Here is a 20,075-nt window from a genome sequence, read left to right as displayed (position 1 = left end):
TTCCCGACGTCTGGGCGGAGGAGAGAATAGAGTAACTGTAACGGGCATGGAGTTTCCTCTGGGATGAATATGTTTTGGAGCCACGTGAAGGTGACGGATGCACAGCTATGTACTGACTGCGACCGAATTATTCACTTTAACATGATAAGTCTGTGTAATGTGGATTTCACCTCAGTAAAAACAGTAGGAAAAAGTTATATGTATTGAAATTTATTAGAGCGAAAGATAATTAACACTTTTTCTTACAGCTTCTGTTTTAGAATTAAGTAATTTAATCAAGCTAAGAGTGCTCAATAATAGATCAGCTCCTTAGCACTTCCTTCAGAATAGCTTTGAGGACAACTCCCTGCTACTACAAATATAGCAGCATTAATATTAGTCAGCCCTACAATGTCAATTCTGAATAGATGTGTGAAAAATCACACATGCAAATTACTCCAGAAGTCTTTCACATTATACAGAAACACAGCCCTGGGGTACTGTGCTAGAAAAGCTCGGCTTGCACCTGTCCACTGGCAGTGGGACAGGTGGGTCCCAAATAGCCCTTGTAGGGTAAACACCTTTCTCAGGCAACCCAAAATATAAGACAACAGAATGTCAAACCCATTGCAATAAACTGACGTAGTGGCATTGTCCTTTGATAAAAGAAGATGAGTGAACTGGTACATTCTACTGCTCTTCTGAGAACAACGGCTGCTTCAGGGCTAGTGGTTTGCTTGTTTTGAAATCTGTAGTCCTACATCCGTCTCCACTTCATCTCATTTCTATCACCAGAGGCCACTGTGCGCTAAAACCCGGACGAGAAAGCCTTGTTCTTCACTTTCTACTGGAAAATCATTGGGTCCTTTTAAACTGAAAGAGACTTTGTGCCAGGCCTGGCTGCCTGTGCCAGCCCCTGTGCCCTGGGCTGGGCTCTGACTCCAGGTGGAACTGACGTTTCCCCAGGTCCTGTGAATGGAGTGGGTTACACCTCAGCTCTGTAGTGTCCATGCGGCTGCCTTTGCATCTCCATGGCCCACAGGCCTTCACTGAAAGGGAGCGAAGGGGTCAGAAAGCCGAAACAGATACAACAGGCTCCCGCCACCTGTCTGCAGAGCACGATGGCAGTAGCACAGCCTGGCAAGCAGGGTGCACTGATCAAGGACCCACGTGACGAGTAATGGAAGGTGCCCCACACAAAGAGAATACCACACTGTCACCATGACTTACTGTTGCTTAACTCAGCAGTTATGGAAAAAGGAAAAACCAGAATCTCATAAATTAAATCAACTATTATATCAATATTTAAAGGAACACTAGAGCCACTTATTTGATAATTATTTTATAATTCACCACATAATTTATTGATCTGTAATTATTTTTCAGAGAGGCAGGCCTGTATCATTAGCATTATAACATCAGTGACAGTCTCCTTCCAGCAAAGACTAGCAGCATCCCCAAGGTTAAGCAATAATGCGATGCGGCCATTACTGAGAGCGTTTTACATGAGACTGTCTTGGGTAAGTAGAGGCATAATGTCTGGTCTACTTAAAAAGGCAAAGCAAAGGCAGAGGAAGACAGAGGGGCAAAGAAGTAGAAAAAGAGAGAGAGAGGGAGGGAGGGAAAAAGAGAGAGAGAGACAGACAGAGAGAGCGACAGAGAGAGAGAAACCATGTACCTAAAATTCTTATTAAGTCACTGAAATATGTAGTCAAATAGTGAGCACTTTGAACGTCACAAGGAGTGTGTAACTGTGTGTGTGTGTGTGTGTGTGTGTGTGTGTGTGTGTGTGTGTCTGGGAGATGTTATTCTGACAGTTTCCAGGCACAGAGAATTGCTCCAAAAGGAAATCCCAAACCCAAGTAGCAGCCAACACAACCTGCTCCAGGACACATGAGGTTCCGAGAAAGGTGAGTTGATTCTCCTAAGCAACCATGGAACAAGCTCCAGGAGAGCCTGTAGGGGAAGGTCCTACAAGAGGACAGACTCTTCACACCCACCTAAAGATGTTCTAGAGGGGAAAGGACCGCCTGGACTACTTTCCTCTCTGAAAGCCTAGCACTCCAAATCTCTTCCTGTCATTTATTTGGGAGTTCCACATTTTCCTAACTTAGAGAAGAAAATACTGATAGGAGACGTTTTAAATGAAGTTGAGTTTTGTGTGGTTATAGGCTACCCGGTTGGTAACGGTGCGGGCAGAAGTCAAGGCCCCCCACTGTCTGCACTTCCAACACATCATCAAGCTGATGGGAGTTTAGAAGGTGGACACCACAGTGAAAGTGCTCTGAGGAGTGAGTACTTCGTGAATTCCACTTCATTAACAGAAAAGACAAGATGAAGCGCATGTTACGTGCACACGTGACCCGTTTAAGCTTCACCTTTGCCTTCACAGATGTGTCACGAGAAAGTCTGACTGTCAACCCCCGCCAGCTTCAGGAGCTGTACGCTACCCAACACGCCTCACTACTGTGTACACATCGCCCAGACATTAACCCCTGTACCTTCTAAGTAACCTGCTCACATTTCCAGACTAAGTCACTCCTGGAAGTTAACATGCTCTCTAAGTTGACTGCTCCCCACCCCCATATTTGCCTCCTTCTGAGGAAACCTCGCATTTCAGTTCTCTGGAGATTGGTGCGCGCGTCTCAGCGAAGCGCCCACTGAACAGGCAGGACACACCACAAGCGACCAGCAGCGTTTGTGTTGGTGTCTCCGACTGGCCCTGAAACCTACTCTCTGCCCCTGGATGGAAACCCAACAGGCCCCACAAATGTTCTTATCACTCACGGAACTCTGTTTCCAAACTCACGTCCTCTCTCCTTAGTCCCCAGAAATCTGAAGAATATCGACAAAGCTAAAATCTGGTTCTTTGGAAAGAGTAATAGCCACACTTCTGGAGAAACTGATAAGGAAAAAAGAAAAAGACACAACTAAGTAATACAAGTCATGAATGAAGGGACATAAATGCCAGATCTAATCATTAAAATAACTCAATGCCAAAAATGTGAAGTTGGACAAATGGATGAGACCTTTATAACTTATAAGAACTTAAAAATAAATAAAATTCCTGAAGAATCTTTTTACTATTAAAAAAACCAAAACAGTAATAGCTAAGGATTTTCCCAGAAAGAAAGCACAAAACAAGGTGGTTTTACAAATGAGTTCTAATGAACTATTAGGAAATGGATCATTCCATTCTGAGATAACATTCTTCTTCTAGAGAGTGAAAGAGAAGGACAGCTCTCATATTGTGCCAAGAGGCCAGGACAAACTTGATGCTGAATTTAGACAAGTCTATCCTCATTCGTGAGTACAACCCAAATCCTACATAAAATACTAGCAAACCAGATCCAACAGTAAATATGAAAATATAAGATGCTGTGGCCAAGTTTATTTCAGAAACGTAAGAGTGTTTTAATAATGGAAAGTCCGTAAACTTCATCCACAGTTTCATCAGCTTAAAGAATATTATTTTTGAAAGAACAATATCATATAGTTCTCCCTGTAATTAGAGAAAACATATTTTGTATACTCAAACCTCACTCAAGCTAGGAATAAAAGACAGCGTCTTGAATCTGGTAACGACTGTGTATAAAATACCTGCCTCGAGCATTAGTCTTCCTGAGACAATACTGGAAGCAGCACTCCCTTAACGTCAGGTAAAGACCGGGATGGCCTCCATTGCTGACTAGTTCAAACTGGAGTGGAGATTACAGCCAGCACAGCAAGGAAAATACATGCAAGTTACGAGGATTGGAAAGGAAGAAACAAAACCATTATTAACTGCAGAAGATCTCACTAGACAATCGAATAAACATGGCAGGTTGTTCAGTCTCACCGGTTATCAGCTCAGTATAAACTGAGAACACAAGGAGATACCATTCTGTACCCACTATGTTAATAAAAAGTAAGAATTCTGACAATACCAAAGCTTAGAGAGCAGGGGACCAATGGGCCACAAATTATAAACTGAAACAACCTATTTGGAAATCAATTTGCTATTTTTTGTAAAGTTGAGCATTTGCATATCCAACAATTCCACTCCTGGGTATGTATGTCCCGGAGAAACACTTGTGCGTGTACCTGAAGAAAAATATACCAAAATGTTAATAGCAGAACAGTATATAATGGCAGAAGACTAGAAACAACTCAAATGATTCAGTTGGTGAATGGATAAATTAACCAGGACGTAGGCACCGAAAGGAATATTAAGCAGCTACAAAAATGAGCAGACAGCAAATACAGGCAACAGCAACTAAATCTCCTTATTATTCAAAGATCGAGGAGAGTCCGTGCAAAGCTAGCAGACAGTGGGCGTGGCTTAAGCAAGAGAGGCGGAGTTTAGACTGAAGTCATGTCCAGAGGGACACAGATCCCCAGGGTCTGGGAGAAAAGCGAAGAGGACTTGGCGACATATTAGCCATGGGCCGCGTCAAGGATGAGCCCTGGGTTTCAGGCTCGTGCAGTTGGTTGGGTGATGCCATTCTCTGAGACACGAGCGCAGGAAGGGGTGGAGAACCGGGGCCCGACGTGAATTCAGAGAGAGTGCTGAGGTAAGCACTCTGTAAGAGGGGAGACCCGAGGGAAACAGGGAAAGGCCTCGCACATAATGAGATGAAGACTCGCACGTGAAAAGGAGACAGGACATGCAAAGGCCCTGAGGCATGCACACACATGTTTAAGCACAGCAAGGAGACTGCGAGCTCCAGGGAGGTGGGAATAATAGGAAAGGAGGGACGTAGCTGCGATGGGGCAGAGCCTAGACACAGTAAACACTCAATAAATGTGAGATCTCGTCCTCCTTTTTGCTTCTTGAAGTACCCCCAGTGCACAAGGTATCACTGTCTAAGAAGCATGGATAGATTTTCCTTCAGTACAGTCAAGAGTTACTTTTACAACATGAATCATAACTTCCGAATTTATTTCTACATTACTGATTTTCCTCCCTCGGGCAATTTAAGTTACTACTTGTAAATCACTCTTCTGTCTCGTTCAAGTTGCTTCTTTCAAGCCTAAAAGTTCCAATTTATAAAACTTCTTATCTAAGCTAAGGTTTAAACTAGAGGGAAAAAAAAAAAGCAATAATAATGAGCTAGAAATAGCATGTTGTTATAGTGATACCAAAATCTAAAATTAGATTTTGATCCATAAAGAACATAACATCCATTATTGTGCTACTCATTTTTGCCACTTTTCTCTAGGTCAAGCCTGTTTCAAAATGGACCTTTATTATACAGAACTACAAAATACCTGTCCCACAGTGAGAGAAATAGATCAGGTAATTGAAGTCCGCGGGTAATCCAGAAACCTCATTTCAGTTCAATTTCAAAACTTTCTGCCATCAATACTCTATTATATCCGCTCCCAGGAAACAAAATTGGTTGATTTATGAACCTGGACAAGTTCCTTGGCCTCTCTAGCCCCGATGTTCTCAGTTGTCAAGTGGAGAGGCTGAGATGAGCCCAGGCCCCTCCCAGAGCTACAAAAGCACATCCATTCCTGGACCCTCACCTTTCCTCTCAGCCCACAGATAAGAGTGCTGGTGGAAAAACCTTGGAACCTGACTGGCAAGGGATGGACAGCTAAGGCCCCGATTCATTTTATGGAACCTGAGATCCAGAATTTACACATTTTCAGGCTATCGTAAATCATGCCTGAGAGTAAGGCAGTGCCAGCCAATAAAGTAGGAGATTGTGACTTCAGTCCGTGTAAACACAGATCAAAGGAGGAGGGAAGGCAAATACGGGGGCTTTAAATGTCTGTCTGGATGTACTTAACTAAGAGATAACTGTGTGGTTGGAAAAGACAAGAGATGGATGATAACAGAGCAAATCCCAGATGGAGGAGATGTATCAAAGTTCTCAAAGGACAGCAAAAATATTTAAACGTCACTAATTTTAACTTCTTAATTTACCAAAGATGGTCACCGCAGTTCAATGGGTGACAGTTTTTGTAGTTACACATGCTGAGTTTAACAACAAAATCTTGGAGGTTCTTTCCTCAAAATCCACATCACAGCCCACTTTGCGGGAACACACTGAATCAATAACACAGGGCATATGCGCAGACCAGCTGTCTCAACCCACCTGCAGACGGGAATCACCCGGGTGTTTGTAAAATGCTGATGTCAAAGGTCCCCTGCTCCCCCAAGTCTGACTCTGTGGGACTGGGGTGCAACCTCGGCTTTGGGATTTAAAGAAACATCTGAGGTGGTTCTAATGTGTAGCCAAGACGGAGAAGCACCGACCAGATGAAAGTCAGGAAGCAAAATGGAGGACTAGACACAAGACCAAATGCAGAACGGGACGCAGGCTAATCTAATTCGCCATCATGTCCTTCTTGCTTACAGAATGGTTGCCACCCTGTGGAATGCTGGGTCCAGTCAGTTACACGTGTAATTATATTTCCATTTCTTTTCTTCAAGGAAATGTTCCCACTGTGTAAATGATTTCAATGTTCCTACATTATCAACCTACTCAAAACATACAGGCCTCGTTGTCTGATCGGTCCTTTAAATCCCTTCGTACTTGACTGCGGCATCCGAGAAACACACCAGAGGCCAACAGTCGGCATCGCCAAGTCTGCCTTCGCCCATCCAGCAGCACCACAGCTACAGGCACCTCAACCCATCATGTGTTGCATTAAAGCTTGACATTGGTCTTTACAGTCATGGAAACCTGTGACCAGTCGGTGACAGAGTTTGCCACCTTGATCAAATGTAGGCACACAGCAGCCGTCAAGGCCACGGCGTGACCCGTTGTGGCTGCATTCTGTCTGTGCCACACGGGACAGGATGCAAGGCCAGCGAGGACGGCGTCAGGACACCCAGGGACTGACATCCGGTGGTTCTGTAGTCGTCTGATTAATTTGAACTGTTTTAAACTCAGAGTCCCTCTGTGCTCAAAGGAAGAAAATGATTCACACAACACAAACGTGCCTTTCTCCAGGCTGCTACCCAGTGGGTAGCCTACCTGTCCTCCCAGAGCCCGCAGGGCGGACCCAAGCTCCACAGAGGACAATGGTCCTTCCCACCTGCTTCCATCCTCCTTGTCCTAGGAGTTGAACACCCCTATGTCTTGGACCCTCTGAGATACTAAGGTGGGAGAGCAAATGAGTTTTTTCATAAAAATATGTATGTTTTGTAATCAGGAAAAATAAAAATTTATTTTTTAAAAAAGAAAAACCCAGTAGTCTGGAGTGTAGGAATGTTCATAAAACACTGATGGGAGTGTAAATTGACAAAACACTCTGATGAAAAATTTGATAAAGAAAATTTGAAGTTTTGCAAAATAAGCACTTAAATTGAGCATATTGTTTAATACTGCAATTTCACTTCTAAGAATTTATTTTCAGGAAATAATTTAGGATGTACGCAAGATTTATCCATGAGGCTGTTCATCTCAGCATTAATTTTAATAGAAAAAATGAAGACAATTTTGATTTCCAACAATCAGTAATTGTTTGGCTAAATTATAGTCTAGTTATAAGGTAAGATAAATGCTATTTGGACATTAAAAGTTACGTTTGAAGGTCAAATAATAAATGCTCCTAATTTCCTTAAAACATCTGCATCTTCTGCAAAATTTTCAGACATGTTTATAATCAAAAGAAACAAACTCAACAATGTTGTGGAAAATATGTATTAACATAGGAAGATACAATATATATTAAGCAAAACTTAACAAAATAGTGATTTGTAGTTTATAAATGTGTGTGGATATATATGAATGTGCACATATATATGTTACAGTTATAATTACATGAGAAACAAAAGCCTGGAAGGTTGCTTAGGCTTTAATTACACCTAAATATTAATGTATTTATCTCTTGATGATAGAGTTATGGGTGAATTTTACTTCTCTTATTTGCTTCTCTGTATTTTCTACCAAGAACATGTGCTACTTAAGTACTGTTATTTTTCCAACAATAGGAGTTTTAAAATAAGTATCTAGGGACTGTTTTCAGGGCCCTGTTCTTAGGTACCAAGAAAACAACTCTGTTCTTGAAGAGAAAACACTGATACTATTAACCGGGAGAGCACACATGCAGTAAACTCAGGGGGCCATGCCGCAGGACGCACAAATCAGCGGAGACCCCACAGGACAGCGCTGAGTCCTGAGGAAGGACTGGGTGTAGGTGGGGGGCAGGTGGGCACAGGGCATCGCCCACGGGAGAGCAACCATGCTGGAAGGACTGCAGAGAGAGGACCCCACTAGCCCTCCCCTTCGGGGGGAGGCAACCCCTTCCTGACCCCTCCCTGGGCAGAGGACCAAGTGCAGACACTACACAAGCACCGGCCCAACTCCTGCCACCACCCAGCTCTCATCTTCACCCAGGTCTCTGCTTGCTCGAGACACCTCCCCATCCGTGAGAGGAGGGGCCCCTGTGCTTCCCCACCGCGTCCTGTACTTCCGAGTGATCGCAGTGACACTTCATCTTGATTGCTGACAGTCGCTCTATGAGGGCAAGGGCTGCAGAAGTTTTGTTCGCAGCTGTACCCACCACGTGCTATGGCGTTCAGCACACAGCAGGGATCAATCAATGTCATGGGAACAGAAATGAATGACGTGCCTGTCAATCCTTTCCTCGTCAAATCAGTGAGACTACAGCAAGAGTAAGTGACAATTACAGGCTCACAAAGCCTAACAGCTGTGGACTTTGGATTTAACTTAGAAACCCTCTTAGCAGGCACTGAGTGGTTACATGGATGGCTCAGTTGTATCTAGTTATACGTACTCATCTAAAATTACGCACGACCCACAAGCACACACGGCTGGCCCTGCTTAAATTGTCTACAATGGAGATGGGCAGAAATTCTTCCCCAACTCTGAAGTAACCTCCCACAACTGACTACCAGTGCTCAAAATTCCTAATACTAGTCATTCATGAGAAGTTAACACATTAACGACCTATAATAAAATTCAAAGATATTTTCATAGTGTATCTTACCGTATTACACCATTATCAACCTTCAACACTTAGCACTAACGAGCTCTTTTTCACATGTAGTTTCTATCCACATGGGATTTCATGAGGTTTTACAACAGTCTGGACATAAGACCCAAATCAACCAATAATGAGAAAAAGATGAAATTCAAAAAGTAAAGATTGACAGCAAGTGCAAAGGTGGTCACTATATGTCTATACCTGCATGGATAGATGGATAAATGGATGGATGGATGGATGGATGGACTGACAGACTTTCTGGTACTCAAGCCAGAGTTGAGTTAAATCATCCTTATTTGAAGAAAATATACCAGCTCATATGAAAATAGAGCTTTTCTTGCTCCTGAGCTAAAAGAGGGACCCTGAGCAAAGTGACTCTGAACAATGCCGTCAATGAAAGTTGTATTTAAAATGCAAATTGAAGCTGCATGTGGCTGTTTCTTTATTGGCTCCATGGGCACACTGTTGAAGCATAATTATGCATTTTTCTCTAAGGGTCCAATTGATATGATTCAGGTCACATAGTCTTATGTATCTTTGAAAATGGAGCTAATGATGGGGATGGTATAAATGATTAGCACTTTCCTTAAGTATACTTTACACATCATTATTTCAGTCAAGCCTTCCATAAGAGTTATAGGGAAACTATTGAGAGATTTGTAGCCATATAGATGACAAAGACTGTTTTATTGAAAAGGCAAAGGAACCTAACTGTGTACTGGCTGTAATGGAGGGAGGAGAGAAGCAGGAGGAACCAAAGCCAGATTCGGTACTTGTGACGGGTGATTTCTTGAAGCCATAAAGTTCTGTACCAAACAAACAGCTGATTTTTCTTGGTAGTACTACGTTCCACATATCCCACTGTAGACCTTTAATGTCTTTCTTGTATTATATGGACCAGTACAAAATGAACCACTCGTAAGTACATTTATTTATTTTCCTAGAGATACTGATATCATCCATCTAAGTGCCAACGGAAAACCATCAAAAATGATTATTTTGAGTTTGGGCAAAATTACAACTTAGATGACACCCTTGGCCATAATTTGCTAAATCAAGGGTTTCTTGATACCACTTCAGAAACATGAATGCAATCTGATCATCAACATACAGGAAAAGCACCCAATTTGTCTTTTTTAAATGTACAAATGTTAAAGTATAAGTTAAATATAAAAGGGGCTAGGTCTCAACATTGGTTTACACCATTTAATGTAGGAATTTGATAAATTAGAAAATCATTTTTGCCCTCCTGATTCTCATGATGGCATTAGGATAAAACATCTAAAGGACCATTTAAAAGCTTAAATCAATATTAAGATCATTCAAATTGCCCAATTAACAATTTCTGTCTATCGAGTCAAAGGTTGATGGTGGATACATAAATTCTATGAAATGTCTTGAAAGATTCTTGACAGTTTTTTTCTATTAGTTGAAGCAATTGGTGTTTTACAATTAGAACTAGGAATGAGAAAGGAAAGTGTTCAGAGAGAGAAATGACCCAAGACAGGTTTTAAAGGACAAGCCGAGGTGTCCTCCACGACTTGGGACCCTGGGCATGACGGCAACACTTACACGGGGCAGATGTCAAGTCACCCGAGAGAGTCTCACCTGTTGAGTGTGAGTTGTGGGTAGACACCCTCCCCTCCCTGAGCTTTATCATTCTCTAAACGAGTCCCCGTCTCCCGGCTTCTCTTCTGACAGAGGCTGAGAGTGCGTGGGAAGCAGCGGGTCTCAGACAGGTTCTCCAGCTTCCTCACCTGTCCAGCCTGAGTGGCCAGCACATTGCTTTAGGTCATGGCCGTGGTTACCATCTATTTTTCTTAGTCCTGTTTTAACATCCTTACTGAATTTAGGCAGCTAGCTGGGAACATTGGACTCTGGCCAAGCTTAATAAGAAGAGTATCTCATTTTCAGGCATAATATATTTTCATATGCAGATTTCAAAAAATATGCCATTTTATTAAGTACACTCACTAGAGTTGTAAATTTACATTGAAGTGAAGCAGTATGCCTTCCTAGATAATAGTTATGGGCTATATTTTAAAGTAGCAACTTTTAATGTGTAATTTTTCCATCAATCACACAAACACACACTTATCATACACCAGTTGTCTCCGAGAAAGTAGACTTTTTCTAAATCTTTAGAAATAAAAAATCTTGGATGTTGCTCTACTATAGAATTTTGGCCTAAGGGAGCACAAAACATTTCCCCCCCAAAAGCAAACTTCCCATTTTTACATAATTGTACTTCAATCACACATTTGGATAATCATTAATGATGGTCCTAAAAATACTTATTACACCTCCAAGACTAATTAGTCTGAGTGAGCATTCCATCAAGAGAGCCATCACCTATCCATCTCTAACCCCACTTTCTTCCCGGGGGAACCCACCAAACCCTGGGCTTTCAAACTTCTCCCTCATATTCCCCACCCACGGCTCCCATGCAAACAACGAAGACCATCCTGAGCCGGTCTTTCCCGCCACTCTACAAGACACACCGGCCTCGGTCCATCCTTCAGACATGCAAATGCTGTACCCATCACTCTGCCCCTGACCTTGGCATGTCTTACTCCTTCTTACACTCAGATCTAAATTCAAATATTGTCTCCTCCGTGAGGTGGTCTCTAACTCTCCAATCAAATCAGTCCTCACTCTGTCTCTCCAACACACCTTTTGTTTTCTTCCTAGCACTGCTCACTGTCCTCAATTGTGAATTTGTTGTTCATTTGCTTAGTGTCTGTCCCCCGACTGGAACATGAGTTCTGAGAGCTGGAGTGGTCTGTCTTCTTCATTCTAGAATCCCTGCCAACTACCACAACACCTGGCACTGGTAATACGAAGTATTTGTTGAATGGATGCATGCATGTGCAAGAATTTTTGATACTAATAAAGAGATATGGTGTGGTTTGGATATTAAGTACCCAATGGCCTGAATACCATGCTTCCCACCTGAGAATTTAATGAAAAGATTCCAGAAGTGTGGCAGGAATGAGAGAAATGATGGCGCACACACCAGCTCCTAACAGAGAGGGCGCTGCCGTTGCCCACATTCCCATTTGCTAGAACTCAGTCACATGGCTCCAACCTAATGACCCCAGAAACCTGGAAATATTATCTCCCTGGGTTCCCAGGAACACAGCACATCCTCAGCCCCAAGGAGAATAAGGAAAGAATAGTCCCCTTTGAGGGAAACTGAGGCAATAGATCTTGTCACGAGTAGAACTTAGAGGCATGAAAATATTGGGTTATAAGTTTTGTCTGTGCTATTTAAGTGCCATTAAATGGTAGTTTTACATTAAATGAAGTTGGGGCACATTTTTAATATCCCCACGAGTACTCACGAAGGGACTGTGGCTGCAAAAGCCTACTTCCTGGTCACGTTTTTGACCTTGTTCAGTTCCTAGAGTTTCTGTGCACAGGCTTTTTGCACTGAGCCTCCTGCAGGGGTGTCAGCCAGAGCCTCTCTCCTGCTGTCTGGACTTTCAGGAAAGGTCCTGCTCTGTCTCCACTTCCGCCCCTAACCCTGCACACCCGACACCTTCGCGCAGCCTGCAGGCGGGTCTAAGAGAAGAACGCGTCTGGGAGCCTTTGTATTGCTGCCCATCCTATGCGGGAGTGGTGCTCTGGGAGCTGATCTAAGCAGGTGTACACAGCAGGTGCCTGTGGTGCCAGGTCCACAAACAAGGTGTCTCCGGCATGTGTCTGGAGACATTCTTCAGCCCCTGGAGTGTGCCCCTGTCCACACAGAGCACGCCAGAAGTGAGAGGGAGTTAAGCCCCCCAAGACAAATGCAACCAATGGGGTGAGGGGAGTTGTGAATAAATACCCCTCAAGGGGACCACGCTGAGGTGACCCCCACACGGGTCCTCCGTGGGATTCAGTCCCACCTGGCAACAGCAGACACCTCCTCATGAGCACAGCCTCACCTGCAGGGCCAGTGTCTCCATGGGTTCGCCACCTGTGCCCCACAGTTGCACGGAGCCCTCACTTAGATGGGTCCCAGTGCTTGTCTTCACGCCCTGCTGTGACCAGCTTCCCTTCGTAATCACGTTTGACAGGGGTGTGCATTTCCATTTTGCGCTGGTCCCTCTCCGGCTTAGTGGTCTCCTCCCTCAGGAGGCGCTCTAGGGTCCTCGCAAATAAATCCCTGCATCCAGACCAGGCCTCAGGCGCTGCACTGAGGGAAACCACCTCCGAAGCAGAAACCTGCCCCCGTTCCTGTACTGCGCCTCTCCGATCTGCCTCCCCCATTCCTTCAGGCTCAGAAGCATCACCACACATCCTCATAGCGTTACGTTCTACACGTCCGTGTGGGTCCTCCCCTCACTCAAAGTCCAGCTTCAGTGAACAGAGGATTGTGCAGACAACATATGCTGTAGGGACACAGCAGGATCACCTCCTTGATGGTCACTGAGCATTCCAAGCACCCTCCACCTCTGGGCCTTTGCACTTACCGCCCGTCTGGAATGTTCGTCTGCACATGATCAGTGTATAACACAGAGAAACACACGCATGTGCTTACACGGCTCCCACAGGAACCAGGGCCGGCAGAGTCACATGAGGAGTCTGCGCTTGACCGACGATTTACCACAGGTTTCCTCTAAACCCAGCCTCCCCAAATACACACGCAGAGCTTCTCAGTGATCTCCGCCGTCATGTGCATCCATTGTCAGAGCACACCGCTGTAAAAAGTAAGATGCACCTCTAATAGAAATGACTGTGAACCCAAAATTAACTTCCAAAATACTTACTGTGTCTCTGTGCTGCATTAGAAAGCTGTAATTGCCCACTTCGATTCCACTTAACTGAAGAATCTCAACAGACAGGCCTTGATCTTCTGGACATTCTATTATAGGAAAAAATTCTACCAAATCGCCAGTATTGGACCATTTCTTGGGATAATGTTCAATTATAAATTTGAGCCTGATGAGGCTACATAAAATCTTAATGGAAAGACAACTGAAAAGGAAAGGTTGAGACCGCTGAATTTTTTTCTTTGCTTTGGAAAATGTGCCGTATCGACTATAGACCCACGACAATTCCAGTTAATAGTAATAGTAATATTTTAATCATTGAGTCCATTAACTTTAACATGTATTTATCAAACACTTGTTATGGATTCACCATTGGCCTAAACAATATGAAAGGACAGGATACAGTTAAGCTGTAGTGTCAGCCCCCAAGCACTTATAAATCAGGTGGAAAGCAATTCATTTATACTTGAAAATTTGGGTTGAGTTAAAAATGTCTTTATACAGACAATACATGCTATAGGAGAACAACAGATGTTCCTTGAACACATCAAGCACACTCTTACTCCAAGGTCTTTCTACTTACTGTTCCTTCTAGAATGTTCTTTCCCTCAGACGTCTCCCAGGCTCGCTCAGTCACTGCATTCGGGTCTCTGCTCACGTGCCCCGTATCAATGGGGACGTCTCTGACCACATCAAAGTGTCAGCCTTCCATCCATGGCTCCCCATCTCATTCCCCGACTTTCATTCCTGCACTGAGTCCTTTTATGTTACTGTTTCTGTCTTTCCCTCCCCAGTAGAACGCAAGTTCTGAGAGACCAGAAACGTGGTCTCTTTCGCTCACTACTCTATCCCTAGCATCTAGAAGAGTGCCTGGATCACAACAGGCGTTTGCTAAATATTTCTTAAGCTAATGTTTAAGGAATGAGTCGTATAATGCAGCTTATTTCTCAGCATGATGTCATGTGGATTAAGCTACTTTCCGGGAACAGCTACGACTCCCACACAAAACTGCCAGCTTCTAAGAGGTAAGCCCTGTCTCCCGGGTCAGTGTTATAAATTGTGCCATCAACTACTGCAACTTGCTGATGGCATAAATATCCCAAAGAAATGCTGAATTTGGGTGTCTACAGATACAACATAGGTGTATTTATTTACAACCAGGAGATAAAAACAATCCCAGCTGAACACATGCTAAACTCCAAGCATTAATACCAAGGCCAGTGTTAATGTTACACGTTCACACAATTTGAAGCAAATAAATTCCACATATTAAGTCATTCCAAATATTAAGTCATATTTTCTAAAGATAGACTCCTTTTCAGCATGGATTATAAAACAGAGAGGCGAAACCACTGTCCAGCTACCTAATTTGCCTAACGCTGATCAACTGCTACATGATTGCCAGCTGTCCCCTACTATGCATCTCTATCAGGGTTTCTGTTTGTTGTATGTTTGTTTGTTGGCTGGTTTGTTTGTTTTGGTCCAGGTTGTTCATTGTGTTCTCAGATTAAAGTCATGTGTCATCTTCATCAAACGAAATACAATATGTGCACGCATGCTCCCCGCAAGTCCCCTGGCGGCAGAGTCACGCATTGAGCAACTGAGGACAGCATGTGCGGTGTGGGCGGGTCAGGGAGCCATGCAGGGAGCGAGCGGGGGGAAAACCAGCCTTTGAAGTCAGCCAGCGCTGAGGCACTGCCCGCCCTTCCTGCCCGGCTGCCATCTCCAGGCCTGGCCTGGTCCTTCTCAGAACCCCTTGAATTCACCACACGACTTCGCAACTAGTTAGCACCTCTGTGTTGTGTGATGTTAACACCGAGCCCTTCCGTCCACAGTCCGCACCCAGAGGTTAAGCTGTCTTGTAGCAGAGTGGCTGCTGGGACGATGGGCGACTTGAGTTATGATTTCTGCTGTTTCCTAAAGTGACTGAGCACCGAGCGCGCGGCCCAGGGATGTGTGTTGGCTGACACAGTCACCTCAGAGCCCGGCAGACATTCTTCAGCACCCACATTCTGCGGACTTACAAGTGCATAGGAATTGCCCCAGGATCAGTAAAAGCACCCCCCACATCTCATCCCCACCGGCACAGTTTACGTTCTCAGTGCATCTCTGTCCACTGGAGCCAATTTCTCCTAACGACACGGTAGACCTGTGAGCAAAACACCAACCATAACTGGTCATCCGATCAGCTATTAATGTAACTCTGCTACAACATGAAGACTTTTGTACCAAAACAAAGACAAATGTTGCCAAAAGCATTGTCTTCATGGGGGTGGAGGACAGACAGGAAACTATCCATTTACAAGGTCCCAGCAAAGCCAGTCTAAGGAGCAGACCACGTACTAGAAGCTGATGAGAAGGATGCCCTTGTGTGTTTGCATTTCCGGCTGTCTCCCTACAGCCTCACCTTCTAGCATAAGAAGCTGTGCGGCCAGTGAACCGCTGTCCCACCCACAAGGAAAACAGGCCAATATCAGCGTCTGCTTCATCGGCATCCCAGAAAGGAAGCCCTGCGATAAAGGACCGTGTTTCTCTCTATCTCTCTGAGGTAAGAACTAAACTCTGGACACTGCTGAGGGGTGACCGTTACCCTCCTCGTTTCGAGCTTAGCTCATTCCGTTTGTTGTTACAGATAATTCTGCAAAGCTTCCAAACAGGAGAGGAAAATCCATCCCCACAGCGCTTCCCATGAGCTAACAGTCCCCACCCCCAGTGCTCCCCCAATCCCTCAGTACAAAGCCGTTTCATTAACAGCAGGCAAGCGCTCCATTTACAGAGGACTGTGGGTATTAAAGCAGCTTGTTTTATGTGTCTGACACGAACACTCCTGGTGGGTGAACTGTCAGGGCCTGGGTTTAAGTGTGATTAATGCCTGCTCCTTGGAAACCATCCAAACTTATTAAGTCTGATGGAGTAAAACAGCATAACTTTCTTATATTATTTCCAAGAGATACGATTAGCTGGGATTGGAGCAGTGAATGAAGCTAGAAATAAGCCATGGTGTGGGGGAGCGGGAACTGCGTGTTATTTACAAAGAACTAAGCAGAGGGAGTCGAGCATTTCAGCAAGTACAGGTGGAGTTCAATCACCTCGACCCAAGGAAAGCAGGGAAGACTGAGAGCAAAGTCAACACTCCCTCCCGCGTGTTCTGTGCCTTTTCCACACACACTGCTGAGCATGGTGCCCACTGGAATAGACGGGAAAAGGAAGTATTGGAGCAGCGTTCCATCCGCCCAGCCTGAAATGAATATGTCAGCACACGCGTGCACGCATGCGTACACGTACACACACGCACGCTGCTCTGTGCTCTGCCAGGTCGTAGAAGCATCAGGTATGTTTAGCAATCGCCTCCTTTCCACGCAGACCACAGGAGCTGCCCACGCTGAGCCTCAGCGCACGTACAGTCCGGACCAGCTTGTGACCCTGACTATTGGCAGCTTGACTGCTTTTGGCACAGTCGTGCCATTCAAGCCCGCGGCGCGCCGCAGAGGCAGGCAGTCCTAACACCTATCCTCACTGAGTCCATGAATGTCTGCTTTGCACAAAACTAAGCTCCAGAGAAACAAACAGAAGAGGCCTACAGACTGGACTGCGTGGAGCCCCACCCCCAGCAGAGCAGACTTGCCAGGTAGCCCACGTCCCAGCAGGGTGGTCGGACCCCTGTTTCAGGCCTGCCAGCTCTGCAGAGACCAGACAGGGGATGACAGGTCACGGGCCCAGCACAAACTCTGCTGCAACTTAGCACTAGATACCCAGACACTCAGATACTTGGATTTAGGGTAATTATTTGAGAAACAGAAACACGCAAAAATATTTGTAATATCAAAGCCCCTCTCAGTCCATTACAAATCTCAAGGCAAATCTGAGATGTGGGAGGGAGGATGAGGTACTCCCCCCAGTCTCTTAACTGATACAAGAATAACAAATACAAAAAAATCTGCCAAACAACAAAGCTTCAATTTATTATACACGCTCACCAGTTTAACCCAAAAAAACCCTTAAGAGCCTGCGGGTGATCCAGCCCCTTTAATACCCAGGCCCTAAGCAGCCACAGATCAAGGCCCAAGCCCCAGCCTGCTTTGTCTGCGAAAGATGAAAGCCAGGCAAAAACAGGTGAAGGCTCTTTTTGAATCATCACCTGCAATTAAGCAAAGGAAAACGAAGAGGAGACGAAGTAAGCTGCACTCGATTTTAAAAGGCTTCCCGCAGCAGGTGGGTGCTCGCTGCGGTGGTGTCTGCTGACACTCGCCCAGGCAATGAGCACTCAGCGGGATTTCCTGCGTGGGGACAGACTGCCCGGTGGGGCAGTGCCGTGAGCACCATGCCGGAGGCGCACACACATCCGTGCACACCTGCACGCACGCACGCATGCACACACAGCATCTGTGCCTGACGTGTAATTCTTTAAATGTAGTTTTTAACTGCTCGCCCTTCTTTTGGAAACACTGTCCTAAAACAAGTTTGCATGAGACTTTGCATCTAAATAGAAAGTTCTTTCAAGACTATAGGTCACAATACTGTATTGTATATTTGGAAGCTGCTCAGAGAGTAGATCTTAGAAGACCTCATTATAAGAAAAAAAAAGTAACTATGTAAGGTGATGGATGTTGACCATTTCACAATATATACATATTATCAAGTCCAAAAAAAATCTGCTAAATAAATACAAAGGTCTCTGTTTCACTTTCTTCTCCAACAACAGTCCAATAAGTACAATTATTAAGGTCTTTTCAAACGGTAGAGGATATTTACCCAAAATGTGCAGACCTAACCTATTTCCCAGTAAATGTTCTTCCACAGTTAAGCTCTCTTCACTCTGAAAGAGCGCGGTGAGTTTGGTAAGAAGACACGTCAGCACGATGTTCTAGCAGTATGTTGTCATTTTCAACTTCTAGAAAAGCTACCTTGTTGGACAGTGTCTGCTGCTCACCTTCGTGGATACACTGTATTCTGCTGTAAACGGCTGACAGGGCCCACGATGCCTGACTCCCCTCCACCAAACTTCCTATTTCCTTCTCGGAGGTGGGAGAACATTCAGCGCAAACAACACAACACTGTCACCCTCACACAGTACATAGGGGACAGTGTACATTTTTACCAACGTGTTCATTCGTTTTAAAGGACTTTACTGTAAAAAGGGACCTGACACTCGATAATGCAGGCTTCACACTTGTGTGCTGCCAGTCAGACATCCTAGTTAAACTCTCAAACTCTGCACCCAATGAGCAGATGAGAAGTTACTAAGGCTGCTTCTCATGTGACACAAAGCTCAAACATCGTCATTTTCTTCTGAACATCATTTGGGAAGAAGGTGGAAAGAACACATTCCCTCCTGTGTCAGAAGTGTTTGGAAGCTTCTAAAATTCCAGGGCACGTGACGGCTTTCATTTTTGTAAATCGATAAGGGCAATCAATGCGAGCTGGCGCTCACTCGGCAGCTAATGGTGATAATGCATTAGGCCAACGGAGAGAATGGCTGTTTTTTGGCCTCTGCAAAGTATTTTCTCCAAGGCAATAATTTTTTTTAAATCTCACAATCAATGAAGAGAGCAGAGAATCACGGCTATTGGGTAAATTTTGGCCTCATGCTGCTCCCCAAGGACCCAGCTCCCAATGTCAGAGTCAAAACTTCTATGACCTTTCACCTTTTCTGCTCTCCCATGGAACCCGTCAGCCATGGTTTGTATTTCTGTTATTTCTGGCCCCTGTTTCATGCTCCTTACTCAGCGCCCGACTACAAGGTTCTTGAAGCCGAGGTCCCACTCACCTTTCTGTCTGCCCCAGAAGAGTGACCTCTCCTGAGTCAAATCGAACATGTCAAGTTCAATAGAACTGGCTGGTCTGCATCTGTAGTTCGGAGCCTGTGGATCCCCAACCTTCCTAAGCTAAGTGATCAAGCAATCCAAAGAAATGGTATTTCCAAGAACCTTGTTATTTTGTCAAGGAAATGAATATGCAAATAGCAGCATGTTGGATAAAATATAATTTTTTTCTTAAAACAAGCAAAACCAACATATCCAAAACAATAGCCTTTAGTTTCAGTCTGTTCTGTATTTCCAACCAAATTCCACCGTTACCACCATAGGTTTTCTATCCCAGCAAACACTTCATATCACTCCTACATTTTTAACTATAATTTTAAAATATGAAAAGAATATAAATGTAAAAAAAAGTTCAACTAAATGGGTTTTCCTGGTAAAATCTTACGGAGTACATCGCAGACATGACAGTCTGGCTTTCTGCAGATAGGAAATAAATGCTTAACTCCCAACAAAAAGGAACGTGGAGAATTTGCAAGCTCAAACTAAGTGTGAATGAAGAAGGTATCCGGTAACTGATACTGTGTTCTCCCACAGGTATGTGGGGCACGTGACTTGCCAGCAATGAACAAGA

Source organism: Rhinolophus sinicus, chromosome 8 (genome assembly GCF_057876585.1).
Source record: "Rhinolophus sinicus isolate RSI-liver-muscle chromosome 8, RSI-T2T, whole genome shotgun sequence".
Taxonomy (NCBI): Eukaryota; Metazoa; Chordata; class Mammalia; order Chiroptera; family Rhinolophidae; genus Rhinolophus; species Rhinolophus sinicus.
Note: the sequence above shows the minus strand (reverse complement) of the source record.